Source organism: Crocodylus siamensis, chromosome 1, assembly GCF_052110815.1.
Source record: "Crocodylus siamensis isolate JL-2025a chromosome 1, ASM5211081v1, whole genome shotgun sequence".
Taxonomy (NCBI): domain Eukaryota; kingdom Metazoa; phylum Chordata; order Crocodylia; family Crocodylidae; genus Crocodylus; species Crocodylus siamensis.
In genome coordinates this window covers 219,526,850-219,535,100 of record NC_143395.1, presented here as the reverse complement: position 1 = coordinate 219,535,100, position 8,251 = coordinate 219,526,850, and the positions used below count along the sequence as shown (strand labels likewise).

General features: G+C 47.8%; 1 pseudogene; it reads right to left on the bottom strand.

The window, feature by feature from the left end:
• Window positions 1-6,990: 6,990 nt before the first annotated feature.
• Window positions 6,991-8,251, bottom strand: LOC149874161 (uncharacterized; annotated as a pseudogene).

The window sequence follows — 8,251 nt, the reverse complement described above, 5'->3', positions numbered from 1 at the left end:
TAACATTTGACACTACAAACATTTGTAGTGATGAGGACTGTAGAAAACCCCGAGAAGCATGTGTTTAGTGTGCAGTAATTAAAACCTGAACGATGAGGCTAAAACATGGTCCTTCTCCTATGTCCCCATCCCCCCCCATTCTCTCCTACCCACCCAATTTGAAAATCACCCTGGCCAGCAAGTCTCCTGCTGAAACTAATGAAGAGCTACTAGGCAAGAAAGGAGCAAGGAAGAAGGGGAGAAAAAAACAACATGATCATGCAATTAAGGCAAATTTAAATTTGCAGATACTGTTTCAGCTCTGGTGTTTCTCAACATCTGAGACTAGACTTCGCGGCCTTGATTACTTTTTAATGCAAAGATTTGTTTTTAAATTGTAATACTACATAGTGAGCTGTTTTAGGGTACAAGATGTTGAACAAGTACAAAATAGTTCTGTATAATCCAAAGTGCAGAACTGGTCAGAGTGCTCTGCTGAGTCAGATTTTTCCCTGACTTGGCAGCTTGCTAACACTGTAGAGAAGTATGAATCTCTGCCTAAACAATTGTTGTTACAGGATAGGACGGTGATTCTTAATCTTTTCAGATTCAAGGCACGTTTGGAAAATGCCAGCTGTTACCTTTTTCTCTTTTATTGACTACAGAAAAATAATAGAGTAATTCTGCTCTTGCAAAGAACTTGGCGACCACCACAGGTCAGAATGTTTCTGACACTATGGATTCCTATATGAAATCTCCGGGTTTATCTTGTGAATCATGCATAGGTGTTTGCATGATGCCCTAGTTGAGAATCACTGTGCTAGAGCTATGAGTGTATGAATGGAGAAGTGAAGCTTGAGGTGTTCACCTCAAGTGATTGATACCATGCAGCTGTGGTATGCCAAACAGGCGGATGGACATTGGGAAGAGTGAGACAACTGTCCCTGCTTTCACTTGGAGTAAGTTGGTCACTATTAGGGGTAGAGCTATATTACTTCTAAGGACTGTTTCAGGTGTTCATAGCTTCTTCCCACCCCCCATTGAGACAGCTTGTCTTCCCGCCCCCAGTTGAGATAGCTTGACTTGCCCTGGGTTAGCCTGTTCATGTCTTGGTGTCTAATAGAAAAATAGAGTTGTTAAATATTTTAAAGCTGACAATAAATAGGAACATAGGAATTGCTAGACTTGGGCAGATCTGGCCACGAGCAGCTGCTTCAGAGGAAGGTATAAAAAATTCTTCACCTGGTGGATATGGTCTTAAACCCTCTCCCTCTTGCAATATGGCTTCTAATCTGAAACAGGAGGTTCTCTCAGAGGCGGGGGTTTGAAATGTAACTCCAGAAATCCCTGCTATCTGTAGGGATGTCTAATCCCTCTTTGAATTGTACCAAGTCAATCTCAGTGACCTCCCTTACCAATAGGTTTCACTATCCAGTGAGGTGTTAGATAAAAAAAAAATTTCTTTTAACTGGTTTTGAATCTGCTGCTTTTCCTGTTGTTTGAATATTCTGTGCTTGTGTAGCAGGTTCGGTGTTAATGCTTAGCTCAACCAGTCAACTTAAGTCTCAAACCATACATTTATTCCTGGGCACCCTTGCTGCGCAGGAATCAACATAAACTAGTCTTCAAAATACACGCATAAACACAGTCCATAAAGGGCAACTGGCAGTTCTGAGGTCTCTTCCCAGACCCCAGGCAGGTGCTGCTGGCTTCATGCTGCTCCCTCAATGCAACAGTTCAGTCTTTCTTCTCTCTTCTATGTGAGTTCCCTCTCCTGGCCTTATGGTGCTGCTGCCTCTAGACTTGCAGTCCTGGGTCTTTTGCCAAACCCTGAGAAAGTTTGACTCAGCTCTGCCACCACCCCCTGGGTCCTATCCCTAGGAGCCTTTAACTTCCTGTGGCAAGCTAATCATCCTCTGCATGTAGTGCATTTTTCGTAGGCAGCCTGCAGTCACTCCTGACTGCCTGCAGCTGGCTGTAGTCCTCCGCAAGCCTAGAGTGTGCATGCAGTCTGCTGTTAGCCTTTGCCAGCCAGCCTGCTACAGCTTGCATTTTGAGACTAGGAAAACAGAAGTGTTATATCTTTACATTCAAAATGTCACCGCCATATTGGTATTTTTTTAAATGCAGCTAAGTTATTTTTATATATAAATATATACATATTATAACACTCTGTTAAAGAGTGGGTCACACAAGCCTTTACTAAAAAAGGCATAAGAGTTTGCTGCTGCCACACTGTATTTCTAAGGATCCTTTGCAAGAACTGCAGACATAAAAATGCCATATTTGTTTGAAACAACCTGTCATAGTTTCATAGTTTCATAGTAGCTAGAGTCGGAAGGGACCTAGGTAGATCATCTAGTCCGACCCCCTGCCTTAGCAGGAAAGAGCACCGGGGTCAGATGACCCCGGCAAGGTGCTCATCTAACTTCCTTTTAAAAATCCCCAGGCTAGGAGCCTGCACCACTTCCCCTGGAAGCTGGTTCCAGGCCCTAGCCACCCTGACTGTGAAGTAGCGCCTCCTAATATCTAATCTAAACTTACCCTCCGCCAGTTTGTGACCGTTATTCCTGGTCACTCCTGGCAGCGCACGGGGGAACAGGGACTCCCCCAATACCTGCTGATCCCCCCTGACCAGTTTGTAGCAGGCCACAAGGTCCCCCCTTAGCCTTCTCTTGTGGAGGCTAAACAGGTTCAGGTCCCGTAGCCTCTCCTCATAAGGCCTGCCCTGCTGACCCCTGATCATACGAGTGGCCCTCCTCTGAACTCTTTCCATATTGTCCACGTCCCTCTTGAAGTGTGGCGCCCAGAACTGGACGCAGTACTCCAGCTGCGGCCTGACCAGTGCCGCATAGAGGGGGAGGATCACCTCCCTGGACCTGCTCGAGATGCATCTGTGGATGCATGACAGGGTACGATTGGCCTTCTTGACTGCCTCCCCACACTGCCGGCCCATGTTCATCGTGGAGTCAATGACGACTCCAAGATCCTTTTCCGTCTCCGTGCTGGCAAGAGGGGAGTTCCCCAACCTGTAAGTGTGGTGCCGGTTCTTCCTCCCCATGTGCAACACCTTGCACTTATCAGTGTTAAACCCCATCCTATTCTCATCCGCCCACCGTTGCAACCTGTCAAGGTCAGCTTGTAGCCTATTGCACCCTTCTAGTGCACCCACATCCCCCCACATCTTAGTATCATCAGCAAACTTGAACAGGGTGCTTTCTACCCCCTCATCCAAGTCACTGATGAAGATGTTGAACAGTGCGGGCCCGAGGACCGAGCCCTGCGGAACCCCACTGCCCACATCCTTCCAGGTCGAGAAGAACCCATCCACTACCACCCTCTGGGTGTGGCCCTCCAACCAGTTGGCGACCCATTTGACCGTGTGGGCATCGACACCACAGTCTCCCAGCTTTTTGATGAGGACAGGGTGAGAGACAGTGTCGAAAGCCTTCCGGAAGTCCAAAAAGACTACATCCACAGCAACCCCTGCGTCTAATGATTTGGTGACCTGATCGTAAAAGGCCACCAGGTTGGTCCTCCTTATCCCCTTCATTTCTGTGCACTTATGGGCCTGCTTCAGAGGAATCCTGCCAGTGTTATGATTCAAACAGATATCACAAAAACAGAAATGAGAGGACCAGGCAAAGTAACATTACCGTGGAATCAAAGAGAGAAGATAGAAGTTAACAGGCCATGGGATGACTTGGCAATGAAGGAAAGGTTGGAAGAACTGGGATTTTTCAGTCTGAAAAAGAGAAGACATGTGGGATTATGGAAACTGTTTTCAAATACCTGAAGAGTGTTTGTATAGATGGTGGTTGAATGTTTTCTGTGGCTGGAAGGGACAGGGCTAGAAGTAACAGTCTTAAATTGCATCAAGGGAAATTTAGTCTGCAGATCAGGAGGAACTTTCTGACTATGTGGGTGGTCAAGCATTGGGGCAGGCTACCTTGGGGATTTGTGGAATCACCATCCTTAGAAGCTTTTAACATCAGGTTGGACAAAAACTTGACTTGTATGGCTGGGGATGATCCGGCCTTAAGTAGGGGTTGGACTAGATTAATAGATTCATAGATTGTAAGGCTGGAAGCAGGGCCAGCCCGTTATCCTGCCAAACCTGCGGCCGCAGGAGGCCCCACAGCCAACGGTCCCCTTTGTCTGGCTGCTTTCCATCCCCCTCCCCTTTGTGCAGCCAATGCTGACTTCATGTCCAACCGCTCACCACCCGCCTGCCGCTGCTGCCGGCTTCTTCTCCTGCCTGCCACCCACCTTCCCTGCTGCCTCCAGCTTCTTTGTGTCGGGGGCTTCAAAACTATTTCTTGAAGGGGGCCCCAAAAAAATTGTGGGCTGGCCCTGGCTGGAAGGGACCTTGGAAGCATGAACACCTTGTGCCTCCTGAGGCTGGGGGAGCACGGTGATCACCTGCAGGCGGTGGAGGTGGTGGTAGCGGTGGAGGTGTGGCAGTGGCAAGTGGGGACCGCCCAGAGGCAGCCACAGTAATGTCGGCAGTGAGGGTGGGCTGAGTGAGGACTGCCTGCAGGTGGCCATGACAGTGTCAGCGGTGGGGCGGGTGGCGAACGCTGAGTGGTGATTGGTGACTGCCTGCAGATGTTACTGGCAGCATCAGTGGCAACTGCCCACAACTGCCCAAATCGGGTTCAGCCCCCTGCACCAAGCAGGAAAGACAACTGGGGGCTGGTGACCCCAGCAAGGTGACCATCCAGTCTCCTCTTGACGATGACCTCCTGAGAGCCCTTCCAGCCCTACTTTTCTATGATATAACTGAACAGTCAATATTTTGGGAACCTACTAGGAGAAAGAAAAGAGGGCAGCCCAGAAAAACATGGAACACAGCAGAGAGAAAACTGAAATAATTTGATGAGGAGGTTTGATGTTAGAAAGAAAAGTAGTTGACTGAAAGGTGAAGATGCCTCCTTTTAGGTTCCATGTGCTACGCAGCATGAAGGACTTAAAGCAAAAAACGGTTATTGTCTATTCAGTTTCAGCTTTGCCTCTACTATTGCTGATTTGCTTGTAGGGTGTGGGAAGATTAGGCATATGAGCCACCTTGGAGTTGTAAGGAAGTGATGTTATCATGCTAGGTAATAAGACAAGTACAGCCAACCATCAACCAAATAAAGAAATGCACTGTACACCAAGGGCTGTTCACTGTACTTATTAGAAAGAAATGGAGAAAGGCTTCTGTTCTCAAGTCAATTTCCATACATGCATCCTGAGCAGTTAATTTGAATAATCATAGTTATACGATGTTATGAATGAAATGTGAGAGTTTTCAAATCCCTTTCATAACCATCCATCAATAGATATATCTATATATCTATATCTGTTGGAAGAACAAGAAATTTGTTTTAAAGGTGCTTTGTCTTTGTCTTGTTCTTTAAGTAGAGAAGTCCTTCTCCCCTGTCCCAAGGCTTACCTTATGGGAAGACTTCTTGCTCATTCAAATTGACAGCAGCAAAGCCAGCATGGACCGTGACTCTAATTAAATGTAAAAGCTTCCTCTGCTGTACTCATTGAATAAGGTTCTTCCAGGTCATCCAGCCAGCAAGATCTTTATGGGAAAGGATGTTGGAACATCCAGCGCTTGGGCCCTAAATTTTGAGTGATGGCCTTTCATCTCTGCCTCTCTGTTCCACATTCCTGATGTTACACTTTGCAGGTACAGACCTCTTCTTGCCACATGCATGTATTTAGGTAATATCTTACTTGTGTTCCTTTTGAATGCTAGGGAAAATGGGTGAGAAAAAGTCCATATACAGGCAGCTTTCCTTCTTCCCAAGGCAGCAGCAGCAGCTTTTAATGCCAGATGGCTACAAGAGATATGCTCAAAATGCTGACCATTTGCAATCCAAATGTACACCATCCAGAGCTAGAGGAAGTAGCACACAATGGTGATGAGCAAACAGCTGTAGGCAGAGGTTGCAAAACCAGCTGCTTGGCACAAACTGAATGCATGTGATGACTGCTTTTGCCTGCTTCATCGTACTCTGCCCCTTCTATTATGTTTGACTTGTGCTAAAACAAACTGCAGCTAAGTTTAATGCCAATGGGAAGCACCAGTCTACTTGCATCCTGAATTGGATGAGCTTTGCTCTTGCAATTCACTCCCTCCCCTAGCAATGTGCCTGGAATAGTCACGAGAGGGAGAGAGAGAGAGAGAGAGAAGAGTTAGGTCTCTACAGCATTATTCTGTCATTGGCCTTTACAGCAAAGTGTATTTGTGGGTGATTTATAGAGTAATTGTATCTGTGGATTGTAGACCTGGGTCCATTATGTTTGGCATTTCAGCTCACAGAGGCCAAGCATCTCTTTAAGTTTTCTCTTTCCCTTTTCCTGCATCAGGACTACTGTTCAGGGGGACTCATTGCTTTGGTATAAAAGTAAACCATGACAGCAGGGGTTGAAGTATCTTTTCCACCAGGTGAATCTCTATGGCCATTTCTTTGTACAGGGAGCATTACAGGCAAGGATACACTTTTTGTCATTGAGAGGATATCCCTCAGCAAGTGAATCAATTGTTACATTGCTTCTGTCACCCTGCAGGTGTCTAGCACCTACCATTTACATGCTAATGTCTTTTTGAACAGCTTTACTGACCTTAATGAAGCCTCTTATCTTCCTTGTGGGATGGGAATAGTAAGTGTAGTTAACACAGAAAAAGGAGGAAGTGAAGAAGAATCCTATATCTAAGCAGGCCTGTCTGAGCTCCCATAGACTTTTATTAGTAAATGTTTAGGATTGGGAATCCAAAAAAATGACAAAGCCGATAGGGAAATACAGATCGCCCGAGTGAGGGACTAACAATAGAGGGATGGGGGTGAGGAGGGGAACACAACTAGGTTACAGGAGATACAATATTAGCCAACTAAGCCTGGGGTGGAGAATGGAGGAGATGGGGAAGGGGAGGGAGGGGGTTCGCAATGCTGAGAAAGAAAGGAGATAGACACACACAAACCCGTTACAATGGTCTGCAATGGTGGAGGAAGTGGTTCAAAGGAAGTGCCTCAGTCCATATAAAGTCTCATCGCAGGGGTCCTCTTCAGGTGGAGCGGAGTTGCCCATGGTTGAAGAATCCTCTTGAAGTGAAGTGAAGGCCCATCTGGCACAGGGGGGGTGGGGTGGAGAGGTTGGTGGTGGTGGTGGTTCAGGCGGTCCAGTGACGGCTTGTCTGGTGGGGTCGGAGTACTGGCAGTGGCCCGTGATGTGTTCCACGTAGATGTCACGGGACCAACGGATGGTGTCAGACACGATAAGGCAGCGCATCATCTTGGCGTAGCAGCTGGAGATGCGGCAGGCAAGCAGGACACTCTCGTTGCTGGGGTCCCAGGCTCCGACCATTCCCATGATGAGCGCGTCGACCATCACATCATAGCTGTGGCCCCTCAGGGTGTCGGCCAGTGGGGTGTACTTCTCCCGCTTGCAAGCCCAGGCGTCGGTGAAAGCCTGGTGCCGGTTCTTGAAGGGGATGGTGACATCCATGATCATGACCTTCTTGGCCTCTTCATTGGTGATGACTATGTCAGGTCACATCTGGCTCTCACAGCCCGGGACAGTGTGGTTCACGGAGATCTCCCCTGCTGCAGCCGGGATGGCCCTCGCCAGGTGGTCCTGGACAGCATTGTGGCAGAGCTGCCAGGCTCTGGTGTGTGGCTTGCAGCTGCACAGCACATGGGGGAGGGTCTATGCCGCATAGCTGCACCGTTGGCACCTTTTGTCCCGGTGGCCAAAGTGCACAGCCCCATTCAGAGGCAGGCAGTTGGGGCGGGTGCCTCTACATTGGCATGAAGTTCAGAAAGCCCACTCTGAATCAGAGAATGAAACTACTAGCAGGGGAGATGAAAAATTTCCCTCGCAACTCCATATGGCCTGGGTGTTTAGCTGTTTTGCTCTTCTGTCTCAAGCCAAGGCTTTGAGACATAGCAGTTTTTCTTAAATGGTATGGAGGCTTCAAGGCCCAAGTAGGTTCTAAGCAGGTGCCATTACTCAGGAGGGATATAGGTTTCTATCCCTGGCTATTTTGAGAAGCTCCCAGTGAAGCCAAGCCCTCACAGTTACCTCTAATTGGAGGAAGAGAAAACTCCTGCCAACGAAAGCCAGCCTGGTAGTAGTGTTCTGCTTCACTGACTTTAACAGTATCCTGCAGGGAGGACCCTGATTCATCTCTGGCTTCTGGCTGCAGCCCAGGTTTAGAAGAGCTCAGATGGACAGAATTGCTAACAAAATGGCAGTACTTCGGTGGGACCTCAGCCAT